The following is a 15,848-nucleotide window of genomic DNA, read 5'->3' on the forward strand; positions in this document are numbered from 1 at the left end:
TGTATGCTCGCTAACAATTATTTTATTTAGCTGATAAGAACTTGGTTTCTTTATCAGCTAAACGACTGAGAGTTAAAAGAGCAAAGGATAACCTTGCTGTGTTTGTCTGATTTACCCACTAATTTTATTCCTTAAGCGATAGTTGCTTCTGCCTGAGAATCTATCTGTATGAGATTAAATTGATGCACGTTTATGACCTTAATGGGATCTGGTTGATGCTTTTATTTACTGATTATGAAAAAGCATACCCTGTGGGATATTGTAACAGAGACATTTACTTATCTTCAAGAATACTCTGCTAACCAGCTCTCTCTCTCTCTCTCTCAGAGCTGACTGCAGAATATTCCAATCAGTCTGCCCTGCTGGAATGCCTTGTCGTTTACCGTGCTTTATGGTTTCCCTCATCTGGAGTTGTTCATCCTCTTTATATGGGTCTTTCATTCCTCACTGCCTCCCCACAGGCTGACTTTGTCTTTACTGAAAGCTATTTGGTGATAACTGGAAAGAGAGAGCCCTCTATAGAGTAAAATAATATATTGACTTAATATTTTGCTATTGCTTGTGCTTTTATTGCTTTCTGTGTAAAATGTGCACAGGGTTTTATTATATTAACCAATATAATAATATTATATTATTATTAATAATAATATTTTACAGAACACCTGTAGCTACCTCCCTACATCCCTCCAGTAGCCATCAGTGTTTACTGGAGTAGCTGAAATGAGGTTTAGTTGTAAACTAGCTCTATTGCATCTACTAGAGCAGTGGTGGCCAAACTTGCCCCTCCAGATGTTTTTGGGACTACAGTTCCCATCATCCCTGACCATTGGACCTGTTAGCTAGGGATGATGGGAGTTGTAGTCCAAAAACAGCTGGAGGGCCAAGTTTGGCCACCAATGTACTAGAGCTTTGCCTGAGGCCTTAAAGGGAGGTACCTGCAGATTTGTTGTTCATTGAACTATTCTGCAGGATGTACATTACTTTTATTCTGAGAATTCATAAGCCTTCTTTAATTGGAAAGGGCTATTATTCAAAATAACAAGGTTAAACAGTCCCTCCAGGAGATAGGTAACTAGGCAACCTTTAGAAGACACCTGAAGGCATAGAGAAGTTTTTTTTAATGTTAAATGTTTTATTATGTTTTAACATATGTTGGAAGCTGCCGAGAGTGGCTGGGGCAACCCAGTCAGATGGGTAGGGTACAAATAATAAAATTATTGTTAATGTTATTGTTCTTATGGAATAGGGCATCCCTATTTTCATCGGAGAAATATTGGAGGGTATGGAGAAAGTGCCATGAACTGGATGTGATTCTTTGGTGCATATATGATTTGCCTGGTAAGAAGAAAATCTGCATGGTTTTCTTTCTTTTCCCCCTGTGACGAAACCCCCTAAGACATCGTCATAAACACTAAGAAAAGTAGACGGCGGCCATTTTGTTCCTCCAGCTCATCACATACTTATGTAACCAAAGTCATGTCTGTTTTGTATTAGAGCAGAGGAGGAGGCTCGAAAGTATGTTTCTTTTCTTTTTTTTTCAGAGCTCTGAGATCCAGAGTTTGTCTGGAACCTAAGCCAAAACAACAGCATAAAAGGAATGCAGCTGGCAGTCATTAAGGAAAACTAGCCGTGGACTATGATTAAAACAAGATGGAATTCCTCGATTTATTTATTTATTTTATTTTTAAAAAAGGCAATATTTGAGCCAATTGAGGGCTGCTTCAAACAAAAATAGGAGGACTCAGCTTATGAATATGCATGTAAGAAAATGATCCCTGTCTTTTATTGCCTCACAAACCACCACTTCACATCTCATTCCCTGCACGATTGGACTTTTGCTTTATCTCCCTTGCTCCCTTGTATTTTTCTATAGCAGGAATAAGGAACCTGTGGCTTTCCAGCTGTTGCTGGACACCAAATCCCATCAGCCCCAGTCAACAAAACCAGGGGTCAGGGCTGATGGGAGTTGTGGTCCAACAACATCCAGAAGCCAACGAGTGCTCCACCGTGTGCCCTATAGCAGCTGCTTCCAGACAGTCATTATTTTGTAAGTGGAATTCAATCACATACTGGCAAGTTCATATTGCTCAATTAAAGTGCTTTTGATGCACGTAAAAAAAAATCGGAACTTTTGCAGCAAGGAAAATGATGCCCTGAAAAGTGCCGGTCGACAATTGCTTGACGCAACGTTGTACAACCTCCCCGCAAATCAGAACAGATGCTCAAAACACAAGTTGTCTGGAAGTGACAATCGACTGTTGGATCATGTTGGCTGGAATCCTATACATCCTATACCCGAGAATAAGCCCCAGTGAACACAGTGGGACTTTCTTTTGAGAAAACACACAGGGATTGCCTTGAATATTGCTTAGGTTACAGCTAAAACACATGCTAGCATTTAGTTGCTACAGAAAGGCGCTTCAGTCTAACATTAAAAAGGAAAGGCAGCTAAAAGGAATCTTACTTCAACCCACTAATTTTTGAGAGCGAGCCCATTCATTAGCAAAAAGAAGGTCTTGGGATACTGTGAACAGTTAGCTAAATCATGAGGTTGGTTCATCTAACTGCTTGCTTGTCATGATCCTCACTCTTCTTTTAGAAGACCATAAAACTCTTCTGTGCCCAATTTAAAATGCTTAAGATCATGCAAAGGAAATTTGAGGCTGCACATAACATTCACATATAATTTCTGGAGTGTTGTGTTTATATTTGTTACTTACCCATCACCTTAGGGTTCCAGGGGAGGTAACATCAAAAAAAGATAATACAATATGGTAAAACAAATAAAAGACACCCCAATAGTTTGCTGCCATCTCAAATGATACATGGGGTATAGATTTCAATATCAGTGTGATTAAAGTCACACATTTCTAATTTACTGGCCCCATCAATTAATATAAGTGTTTACATTTATTTACATTGCATACCTCATTTGCCATTTTGTTGCTGATTGACTCCGTTTGGAGATATTGTTTTGGATCTCTTCACAGAAATACTGTAGTTACCTTGAATTTTTACCATCATTTGGTGTATTCTGCAAACTGCTCAAATCATTTAAATGTTAAAATAGCATACACCTTCCCTCCACTGTGGAAATTAACCATTGTCTCTTCTTCTTTCCTTCCTGGTTTTTGACCTGCTACTAATCCATAAGAGAAACCATCCTCTTATTTCATGACTGCTAAATCTACTCAGATGCCTTTCATGAAGGATTTTGTAAAAAGATACCAGATCACCTTTATCTATAGCAGGCATCCCCAAACTTTGGCCCTCCAGATGTTTTGGACTACAGTTCCCATCATCCCTGACCACTGGTCCTCTTAGCTAGGGATCATGGGAGTTGTAGGCCAAAACATCTGCAGGGCCGCAGTTTGGGGATGCCTGATCTATAGGCTTACTGACATTCTCAACCTTGGTAAGCAAGACTTCCGTTTGTGAAAGCTATGTTAACTCTTCCTTAGGAATTACTATGGTCATACCTACACCATACATTTAAAGCACCCTACACCATTTTAACAGCCATGGCTTCTCCCAAAGAACCCTGGGAATTGTAGTTTGTTAAGGGCACTGGGATTTAAAATTCTGGGAGGAGTCTGTTCACAAAAAGAGTGTGCTCTTTTACTGGGACAATTTTGCCGTGTAGGATAATGAAAACCTTTGATTTGCATGGAATAGTTCACATTTGATGAACACTTTGGTTCGATGAAGTGTCCTCTTGAGTAATCTATAAACTTGCATACACATACCCAAATGCAACTACAATAAAATATATCACATTTGTCTTAAATATTGTGTGTCCAATTCCTGGAACCAGAACAACAATTATATCAAATTGTCACTGATTTTTTAAACCCATTCTCTTCTCTGACTTTGAACCTTTAAGCCCACCATTCATTTACTTTCTACCCTGCCAATTTAAAAACCCCACCAACCTTTCTTTTTAACCCATTCTATGCACTTTAAAAGCTCTTGAGAAGTATATTCAGTTCCATGTTACACAGTACAAAGGTAGGTTCTTCTGAATACACTTTATAAATGCGGCAACCTGCCAGTTATGGCTTGCTGACTTCCTATTCCAATTTCCACCCTACCATTTGTTAACTAAGCTTCCATTTTCAGATTTCCAAAGACAGTTTCAAAAGTCCATGCAATTCCTTTAATTATGGTTTGAAGCAGAGGCACACACACATTCCACAAAACCAACCATTACCTTAGAACATGTGATTAGAGAGTGAAATGAAGAGGCCTGCTTCATTTGTCCAAGACCGCAAAAAGTAAGTTGACAAAGCAATGATGCTCAAAATAGATCAATGAAAGTTGCTCTCTCTCTCTCTCTCTCTCTCCCCCCTCAGCACTAATCTCACAGCTGGATGCACATTCAGATACCGGTAAGTAGTTTCAAATAAGAAGATGTTCTGCCTACACAGGTCACATTGGCATGGACCAACAACTCCTGTGAGATCAAAGAATGAAATCAAATAATCAGGAGGTTTGACTTCCTGTCTGCTTGATGTGGATCAAAAGCTTTTGTGTATTGGGCACTCAGGACAGATTTGGGATCCTGTTGAATCAACAGTCCTTACCTGAGCTTACAGAGGTGGTCTCCAAGGTGGTGTTGGCATTTAAATCCCCAAAGAAAGTAGAACCAGGAGCTTAGTGGACTGCCACCCCCCTGTACAAACTAAGTTGATCTTAAATATATTCTGAGGAGACCCTACTGGTTCCATGACTGGTAGATTTTCACTTGGTGACAAGGCCTTCTTGGAGACAGTGCCCACCCTCTAGTATGCCCTCTGACAGATAACTTATGAGATGGAGACAGTAATGACATTTAAGTGCCTCTTAAAAACTTATTCATTTACCAAAGTTTTCCTGGAAACCTACTCTTCACTATTTAATTCTCTGTTTTATGTACTGCTCAGTTTGTGAGGCATAGTTTTGTTTTCAACTACTTTATAGGGAAATGGCATAATCCCCCCCAATTGTGTTTATGTAAACCACGTAGAGTTTTTAAAGTTTATTTTAAGGGGTATGCAGTGTGTGTGTGTGTGTGTGTTTTGAAAAAAAACAAAATCCTTTGTGCATATGCAAAAAAGGATTAGGGGACATTGCCACTTGGTGTACCCCTCCCCAGCTTATGTGTTGAGTAACATGGGAGCATTAAAATAGACAGTTGTGACTGATACACACTGGAACTCGGAGGGCAGAGGTAGGAAGACCAAAAGCCAAAGCCAAAGCCACAGAGAGGCAGAGCCAACACATGTTGTTTTGTGCCCATCCTCCTCCTTCCTGTGTTCTACAAGGGCAACACAGGCCTTGTAGTTGTTGTTTAGTCGTTTAGTCGTGTCCGACTCTTCGTGACCCCATGGACCCTAGCAGGCCAGACACTCCTGTCTTCCACTGCCTCCATCAGTTTGGTCAAACTCATAGCTTCGAGAACACTGTCCAACCACCTCGTCCTCTGTCGTCCCCTTCTCCTTGTGTCCTCCATCTTTCCCAACATCAGGGTCTTTTCCAGGGAGTCTTCTCTTCTCATGAGGTGGCCAAAGTATTGGAGCCTCAGCTTCAGGATCTGTCCTTCCAGTGAGCACTCAGGGCTGATTTCCTTCAGAATGGATAGGTTTGATCTTCTTGCAGTCCATGGGACTCTCAAGAGTCTCCTCCAGCATCATAATTCAAAAGCATGAATTCTTCGGTGATCAGCCTTCTTCATGGTCCAGCTCTCACTTCCATACATCACTACTGGGAAAACCATAGCTTTAACTAAATGGACCTTTGTCGGCAAGGTGATGTCTCTGCTTTTTAAGATGCTGTCTAGGTTTGTCATTGCTTTTCTCCCAAGGAGCAGGTGTCTTTTAATTTCGTGACTGCTGTCACCATCTGCAGTGATCAAGGAGCCCAAGAAAGTAAAATCTCTCACTGCCTCCATTTCTTCCCCTTCTATTTGCCAGGAGGTGATGGGACCAGTGGCCATGATCTTTGTTTTTTTTTTTTTTATGTTGAGCTTCAGACCATATTTTGCACTCTCCTCTTTCACCCTCATTAAAAGATTCTTTAATTCCTCCTCACTTTCTGCCATCAAGGTTGTGTCATCTGCATATCTGAGGTTGTTGATATTTCTTCCGGCAATCTTAATTCCGGCTTGGGATTCATCTAGTCCAGCCTTTCGCATGATGAATTCTGCATATAAGTTAAATAAGCAGGGAGACAATATACAACCTTGTCGTACTCCTTTCCCAATTTTGAACCAATCAGTTGTTCCATATCCAGTTCTAACTGTAGCTTCTTGTCCCACATAGAGATTTCTCAGGAGACAGATGAGGTGATCAGGCACTCTCATTTCTTTAAGACCTTGCCATAGTTTGCTGTGGCCGACACAGTCAAAGGCTTTTGCATAGTCAATGAAGCAGAAGTAGATGTTTTTCTGGAACTCTCTAGCTTTCTCCATGATCCAGTGCTATTTGGTCTCTGGTTCCTCTGCCCCTTCGAAATCCAGCTTGCACTTCTGGGAGTTCTCGGTCCACATACTGCCTAAGCCTGCCTTGTAGAATTTTAAGCATGACCTTGCTAGCGTGTGAAATGAGCGCAATTGTGTGGTAGTTGGAGCATTCTTTGGCACTGCCCTTCTTTGGGATTGGGGTGTAGAGTGATCTTCTCCAATCCTCTGGCCATTGCTGAGTTTTCCAAACTTGTTGGCATATTGGGTGTAGCACAGGCCTTAAGGAGGAAGAGACTGAGCTCCAGGGCTCCTTCCTGAGGTCTCCAGCAACTGCTACTCAGAAGCATCCGACCATGGAGGCTGAGTAGAACCATCATGGCCAGTAGCCATTGATAACCTAGAGAAACTAATAACCTTGAAAAGAGCTGACCTTTGGGATGACATATTGTCTTTGTCCACATCATTAGGGGCACTCATTGGGACAAAGGAAACTAACCTCTGGATCTCGTGGCTGACAGTGTCCGTGTAAGGCATCTGCCAATGATCCACCATGCAAGGACTTCTTACGGGGTGCCTTGTGTTCTTCTGCTTTGTATCTATAGGAAAAAGAATCAACCAAAAACACTTAGCCTTCAAATTGCCTAGGTTTCCTTCTGAGTAGTGCTGGTACCATCAATTATAACATAAGAACCCCTTATTACACTGCTGCTTTCATACTATAAACTAACCTCAGTATGTTTAGTCTCCAAGGTGGGTTATACAGGAATGTGGACACTATTTAAAGCAAATTTCAGAGCACTTACTCAAACAGACAATGTTGAGTTAAGCCACATTAGACCTGCTGCACAGGCCACTGGTTAACTCTTAAGTTGTGCATAGCTTCTGGTGTTTTTTTCAAAGACTTGAAGGCAATACAATAGGGGCATCAGCGCTTGCAACAGCTCTTCTTTTCAAAATCCCATTATGGTGTTGGGTTAAAAATGGTTTTTAATGGGGTTTTTGATGTACTATGCAAACATGGATACTTGTTTGACCAGAGATAATAATGGAACAAAATTTAAAAATGAACTAGGAATGGTAAGGTGGAAGGCTGGAGTGAGAGTTAATGACAGGCAGGACAAAGGCAACAAAATATGATAGTGCACATCATTAACTCAAGGACTGTCTCTTTCCATATGAACTGACCTGGACCCTAAGACCATCTTCTGAGGCCCTTCTTAGTGTGTCTCCTCCACAAGAGGTTCAGAGGGCGGCAGCACAAGAATAGGCCTTTTCTGCAGTGGCTCCGTGCTTGTGGAACGCTCTCCCCAGGGAGGCTCACCTGGCGCCTTCATTGTACACCCTTAGGCACTATGCAAAAATGTTCCTCTTTAACCAGACCTTTGGCTGATTGACATCCAATGCCCTTTTGAAATGTGTTTGGGGGAGGGGGCGTTTATTCGATTGTTTTTTTATTATTATGTATTTTGTGTTTTTATATTGTGATTTTACGTTGTAACTGTCCCGAGACCTGCGGTTATAGGGCGGTATACAAATTAAATAAATAAATAAATAAAATATACATTCAGGCTGATTCCAGTTCTCTGAGTTCTAGTCTTTTTTTTTTTTGGAAGCAAAACGGAACTATCAGTACAGAAGCTGAAGGCATCAGCAGGTTCAGAGGAATCCCAAGTGCAAAACAGAAGTACAAAAAAGTAACGTGGGCGGGAGGGTGGGGCTTTGAGAAGGATTTGAGAACCCAAACTAGGCGAATGAGGACTGCACAGGCTCAGTGGCGGTGGAATGCTAGCTGAATGTTTATGGGGAGGGAGAAAGGAGGTCTCCATTCTGCAACATTTTGTTGCAGGACCGACTTGTGGCTATCAAATCCTTATCAGTAGCAGCGATAGGCAGCATTTCCGGCTGCATATAGCCCAGCCCCAGAAGCAGCTGGAACTGCTCAAAGGATTTAGAAAATTTGGGGAGGAAAGGGGAGGGGGAAACACCAATATTTAAACACACACACTTCACTTCACTCTGTTAACCCATGGCATTCACATGATGCTGTGGACTGACTTTCTGCAGCACATTTTCACTGCAGTTTTATAAGAAACCAATCAAATTCATATGTTGTCTGTGAGGTGAGCAAATTGTTCCATGAATGCAGTGCTGTGACTGGACTCATGCATTGGTTGAAGTGAGGAAGCTACACGGTTGCCAACATCTGGTTTTCTCCTCTGTTAACAGTGAAGGGAAGTGAGGAACAGTACAACAATATTGATAAATCAAGAATACACCAGCCCAGCACTAGCAGTGTATTCTTCAACCCCCCAGTGTATGTTTTAATTCAGGTTCAGCTTTATGCGCATACCCATAAATGATTTCTTTCTTTCTTTGTAACGGACAGAACTGAATCAAGATTGGCATCCGTAGTAGTCAGAAGGGCTAAATGAAATTTGAAAACGGCAGACGTTTGGATGGGTGTGGGAGATAGTGTGGCTGACAGTAATACCAGTCATTTAGGATGAAAAACTCGGGTGAACAGCTATAGTGCAAATTCTGAATTCTAAATAAAGGTCTCCTAAATGATATAGTCAAGAGTTCCAGCTGAGAGCCGGGCCACAGTTAACCAGGCCTACACTGCTATGGATAGCAATTACCATAACCATAAAGTTATATTATGTTAAATTGCAGTGTTTATCATCGTGCCATATACACAGTGCACAGTTGGCTAAAGAGACGTAGCATTTCCCTTCTTTGTTACAGCCATTCTCTCAATCCGGGAGGGGTTCATATAAGTTTCAACGTCAGGTCTTAGTTCTACAATTCCCGTTTCCATCTGGAATGCACGGGGGCACAAGAGATGGGTGAAATGAAGATAGTGGAAAGCCTTGAGGTGGTGCTCCTATAGGCACCCTGCCTGTTCTGTTCTACCACTGGTGGAGAAGTGGCACCGATTTTGGGCAAGGTTTCTGGTGAGATCTCATTGAATTCACGTGAGATGGAGTGCCAGAAATCGGCACAATCTCACATGAAATTGGCAGGCGGCACAGGTAGCAACAGCAGCAGAGCACGATTGCACTTCCTGTTTCGCAGTTGGCCATCTTTGGGTGAGGGTCACATTCCAGGCAGGCAAAAATATTCCAGGAAGATGTGAAGCAGGGAGACTAAAGGACGTGGCCCAGGGGAGAGGATGCAATCTTCAGAGAGTCCTAAGAGCCAGATAGAGAAGCTTGGGGGGGGGGTTACTTTTGGCCCCCTGGGCCTGAGGATCCCCACCTCTGAGATAAGGGGTTAGTCCCCGTTTCCTGAAAAAGATAGTCCTTGTTTTCTGCTGAGCTGCCAGCATGAGATTCATAGGTGACCGGCACCTGGTTTCTAAAATGCATGAAATGTGATCTGGATTGTCACTCTTGAAATTGCAAGACAGTAAATCAACACTGACGCCTACCACCTATGGCACTTTATATATAATTCCTCTAAAATACCTTCGTTACTGGTTTTACTGTAAATTTTCTCTGTATTTTATGGTATGTTGATTTTTATGTAAAGTTATTAAAGGTCAAGCTATAAAATTGATAGGAGAATAGTAGTCTTTTTTCCCTGCTGCTGTTGCTTATTCAGAAAACTGCCTCCGTGTTCCTTCTGCAAGTTCCTTAGCAAACTGACAGCAACTACATGAGAGAGAGAGAGAGAGAGAGAGAGAGAGAGAGAGAGAGAGAGAGAGAGAGAGAGAGAGAGAGAGAGAGATGTCTCTGGCAAGCTATAGCAGACCAAAAAAACTGTAGATCATATTATGCCACATGGACTCATTCTGAGTCATATCAGACTCTCATTTTGAAAGAGATAACGTGTTTCTCATCTGGGTATTCTTACAATTCAGGAAGTGCAGCTTTACTGCAATGCCTGCAAAACTCCTTTTGCTTTTGCAGGAGAGATGGATTTTCATAGAATGAGAAAATTAGGGCACGTCCTTCCCTTCCCTTGCATTTGAATTGCGTTTGTGATCCCTGCTAAACTTTAGCCGTTGCATTAAGTCCCTATGGGAAAGATCTTCCCTGTTTCCCCTTCCAGGATTCAACACTGAATTCAAGCCAAAATACTCACCCTGTTAGCTTTCTGGGAATCTCACCAACCAGAATCCAAATCTGTGTTGGAGGTGTGTGATTCTTTGCAAATGAGCAAATGGGTGAGAAATCCCCCTCCTACCGAGTCCTTCTTTAAAAAGCACCTCTGAACAAAATATTATTGAAATATTTTCAGTTTCTACTGAAAACTGATCTGCTTCTTCATTGCAACGAATAGAGAAATTGTTATTCATCAGTAAGGTCACTTCCAGATGTCAGTACTTTGCCAGGTGGGGGTGGGGGTAAGTGTTCAGGGGCTTACCAGAAATGTAGATTTGTGGAATTAAACTGGATTATAGCATTCTGTCACTACAAATCCACTTTTTTAAAAAAACGCACTTTTGCGGTTGGGAAATGCACTGAAAAAGGTGGTATAACGATCAATTGGCAGGAAGGTCTATAACCTCCGTTCAACGAAATCAGGCTGAATTCAGGATGAATTTTCATTGTCATATAACCTCCTCACATGCAAATCCATATGAATGTTGGATAAAGGCCGGACACAGTCTAACCTCTGTGTAAGTTTTCTGCTAGCATGTTGGGATGAAAGCTCTATAAATACCGTATATTCCAGCGTATAAGACGACTGGGCGTATAAGACGACCCCCGACTTTTGAGAAGATTCTCCTGGGTTAAAAAGTAGTCTTATACACAGGAATATACAGTAGGTGTCAGGGGGAAGGGTGACAGTAAGAAACTTTTAGGTTGTGATGTCAGCACATTTTTGTACTGACCAGAGGAAGGAGGGGACAGTATCTCAACAAAATTATAGCAGAAGCTGACAAATGGACCCTCAAATTTAGATTCCCCTCTCTTTTTCTTTTTAGAGTTGAGGCCTGTTTAGTGTGGTGTATTGACTGGAGACTTTGGCTTGGTGACAACCCTGGTTCGAATTCCCACTCATCCATGGAGCTCACTGCCATTGAAATCATGTTGGTCTTCCTAGTTTTATTATAACCAGGATGGGCCACACTTTCACTAGATTTCTACGTATTATGGATACAACCCCTGCTTCCTGTTCCCAATTTTGCCAAGTTTAGGTAGCAGAGACTTTGCCTAAACTGCTCTGTGGGTAGGGCTGCCATATGTCCAGATTTTTCCCGGACATTACCAGGATTTCAAAGGCGGAATTGACGCCCAAGGGGAATTTCCGAAAGGCAGCACTTTGTCCTGGATCTTAAGCAAGTCAATAGAAAAACCACGGGTTTTTGGCGTTTTGATTGTGTCTGCCTGTTCATAATGCTGTTTTCATACTTAACCCACAGCATAGGGTTGCCATAATCCAAAAAGTAAAAGCCAGGACACCCCAAATTTTGTTGAGCTTTTTTTTTTGTTTACTTACTTGAACCCCTCCCCCCTGACATCACTTCTGTCTTTGAAATCCCGGTTATGTCTGGGAAAATCTGGACATATGGCAGCCCTATTCATTCAGAGCATTCCTTGAAATAAAGTTCAATTTCAGATGAAGAGAAGTACTGTATTTTCTTTTTACCTCTCCATATAGACATATTGTTCATGAGAAACAAAACATAATACACAAACACACAGGATGGACCAGCTGCTGAAGCAGTCCAGCTCACGACAACGCAATGTCAGGCAAGACATGTCAATTCTCAAATTGGTTGCAGACCTTGATGTCTCAAATTTCAGTGGCGCAATTTTTCAATTGATCCAGGACAAAGCACCACCTTTTGGAAATTCCCCCTGGATGTCAATTCACATTTGAAATCCCGGTAATGTCCAGAAAATCTGGACGTATGGCAGCCATAGGATAAGATCATGCAGCTAGTGCCTTCTGCACTAGAAGAATCATGCCACTGTAAACAGACATGGCGTCCCCCAAAGAATTCTGGGTACTGTAGTTTGCTAAGGGGGGGGGAGTGAGAGTTGTTTGGAGATCCCTATTCCCACTGTTCCCAGAGTTCCCTATGAAGAGGGGTTGAATTGTTTAAACCAATCTGGGAACGGCAGCTCTGTGAGGGGAATAGGGGTCTCCTTACAATACTTACCACCCTTTATAAGCCACAGTTCCCAGGATGCTTTGCGAAAAGTCATGGCTGTTTAAAGTAGTACGATGATGCTTTAAATGTATACTTTCCAGGTATAGGGCGGTATATAAAATCTAATAATAATAATAATAATAATAATAATAATAATAATAATAATAACGCAGTTGGGGCCCATACCTGAGTGGAAGTTCTCATAAAGTGTTTTTTTTGGGGGGGGGGCTTTATTAGGGGCCCCAATCTCACTCCTCTCTGCGTTTACATTGAGGAATAGTTGCTGAGGAATGATTTCAATAAATGAGAGAAAACTGCCATTTTAAAGTGCATCATTTACACGCGTGGACACACACACACACGGAAATTCCACACAGGGTAATCAGATGCTGTGTTTAAGAGAGGCTGTGAAGAAATCCAAAGAAGAAGTGGAATATGCTTTAGAAACCAGAGGACAAAATGCAAAGCGGGGGGCGGGGGGGGGGAGAGAAGCAAGAGAGTGGGGGGGGAGGAGAGAGAGCAAGTAATAGAGAAAACAGACAAAGAAACTGTGAGGGAGAGAGGAAGGGAAGGAATAAAGTTGAGAGGCCAGTATTGGGGGAGGATAGCTCCTCCACGCAGTTGGTGAAATCATCTCCCTCTAAAGGCCTTTCGGCACAATCACAAGTGCATCATGCAAAGGCATTGTTCAATGACAACAGCGCATCCTGCTATGTGCATGTACTGTATCTGAGGGGGAGATGTCATGGGTGTGTGTGTGTGTGTCATCATGCTGCAGATCCATTCCTTTTGAAAAGTCTGGCTAGATGTGTTCATTCACAGGCATAAATTCTATTCTGAGGCACCAGGAAGGCACCATGCATGCAGAGCTCTTGACGCCCACTGGTGTTTTTTTTGGGGGGGGGGGGTAGGTGGAGCTCTGGAAAAGTCCCTGTTTCGACCCCTCCATATTGTCCCAATCCAAAAGCAATATTCACTGTCAAGAATCTGAGTCACATCTCCCCATAGACAAATATATGGCATCCACCAAAGTGGGAAAGTGGAGGTTTTTCTAGCGCAAAATTGCAGTCTCTCCAGAGGCAAAACTTGTGTTTCTGCTGATCTCAGGAAGATAAGGAATCACACAACTTTTAGAAAACATATGAAGGCCGCCCTGTTGAGGGAACTTTTAAATGTAAGGCTGTAACGATCTGGTTTACTACTTGGCTAAATCAGGGGCGTAGGAAGGGGGGCGGTGGGGGCAGACCGCCCCAGGTACCCTCACTGAGAGGGGTGACATTCGGTGCGCCACCCGCTTGCGACTCCCAAGCCTACCCTGAGTCGTCGGGGTAAGGGGGGAACTCCGCCACTTTGCCGGTGGCATTCCCCCCTTCCCCCTTCGCTTTGACTGCTTGGGGGAGGCTTGGGAGTTGTGGGCAGGCAGTGTGCCAAATGTCCGCCACGGGCAGCTCGCTCTGCCTTCATGAGCGGCTTGCTCCGCTCCCAGCTGCAGGGCACGCATGCCGTTCTGGGCACCCAAGAAGCTATCCCACACCTGAGAGGGCACCCTGCACGCCATACACCCCTTGGGAGCAAGCCCACCCTGGGCAGCGTGGGCATATGCTCCGCCGCTGGGCTTAATTAGGCAGCAAGCAGACTCCTTCAGTTTTCAAGCAGTTTATTATATACAGTAATTACACTCTGAGCCGTTCCCAGCTCCTTTTCAATACATTGAAGTGTCTGGACTATGACTCCTCCTCCAACAGGATATCTTCCAGGATCCCTCCCCTTCCGCTTCTTTGATTGACGCCTCGTTAGCCTATGAGCATGGGGAGATTCATGTTGACTTCCTGCCCCTTCCTCTGGTCAATTCCTCCCCTTCCCAGTTGTTACCAGAAACTTCTTATCAGTATCTGGGCTTCTCGCCAGCCCTAGTACACTTCCCAGAGAATTTCTCTCTTCTTCTTCGACAGAAGAAAAAGAGCAGGGTTGAGAGGAGCTGGCTTCAAACTGCTGGGAAGGAAGAAAAAATACCTTGCTGTCCCTCCGAAGATCCTTCATCATCCGCATCGTCGCTCTGGGGAGCCATATCTCTGACAACGACATTTTATTATGTTTTTATATTTTGCTGGAAGCCAATCCAAAGTGGCTGGGGAAACCCAACCAGATGGGCGGAGTATAAACAGTAAAATGTAATAATAATAATAATAATAATAATAATAATAATAATAATAATATCTATTACATTAAAATCTGATCAGTACAGAATGACACTGGTTATACGCTTGGCATAATTTTATCCTCTCTCCTGATCATAGTTATTTCTAGCGGTGCACTAACAGTAATAACTGCAATTAGAAAGTAGACGCAATAAGATAAATCCATTGGTGTTCAATTAGCATTAGTCATGAGGTCAGAATTCATGGACTCTAGGAGTCATCTTTATAGAGCTCCCTAAAACCTGTTCTTTTAAGAGACTTCTCACAGAGCTACAAGAATTGTAGGCCCCTAACAACTCTCGATGTATCCAATGAACTACAATTCCCAGGATTCTTTGCCGGAAACCGTGGCTGTTAACATGATATAATAGCAGTCTAAATGTATGTTGAGAACGTTGCCCAGATTCCAGGGTCACGAAAGCATTTGTATTGGACAATTCTTTTTTTACTGAGGCCGTGATTCCTAGGCAGGACCTTGTAGGTTACCTAATCTAACTCTTTCCTCAGTGCAGGAAATCCAGAACTTCAGTACCATCAACACCAGATGGCTGAAGACCTCTAAGCAAGGGAGAGTCCATGGTCAATTGGTCCCACTGTTGAGTTGCTCTTAGTGAAGAAATGGAGTTCAGTGGTAGAGCATCTGCTTTGCATACAGAAAGTCTCAAGTTCATCTCCCAGCATCTCTAGCTAGGGCTCAGGAAGACCCCGATACAACCCCTGTAAAACCACTGCCCGCCAGTGCAGACAGTATTTAGCTAGCTGGACTCAGTATAAGGCAATAATTGCCTGTGTTCCTAAGAACTTTCTCCCAATAATAGAATCAAATGTAATTTACCCCCCATGTAAGTAAAGCCCATTAACCCCCGTGCCCTAGGTCAACAGAGAACATGCCTATGCCTCCTCCTTTATCTCCCAAGACAGATGGATGCCAACCAACAAGGAACGCTTCGTGGACTTCCTTGCTATGAAAATATTTCCTTGTGGTTTTCAGTGTTGAAAAGGACTCAGCCACGTTGACTGAATCGGAGGAGCTGGGGGTTGCGGGGCAAGTGTTTAAAGCCCAATCTGTTGGCTGGAGTACAGTTCACATCCCTTTTAAGGAAAG

The sequence above is a fragment of the Zootoca vivipara genome, chromosome 12, assembly GCF_963506605.1.
Source record: "Zootoca vivipara chromosome 12, rZooViv1.1, whole genome shotgun sequence".
In the NCBI taxonomy this organism is placed as follows: Eukaryota; Metazoa; Chordata; class Lepidosauria; order Squamata; family Lacertidae; genus Zootoca; species Zootoca vivipara.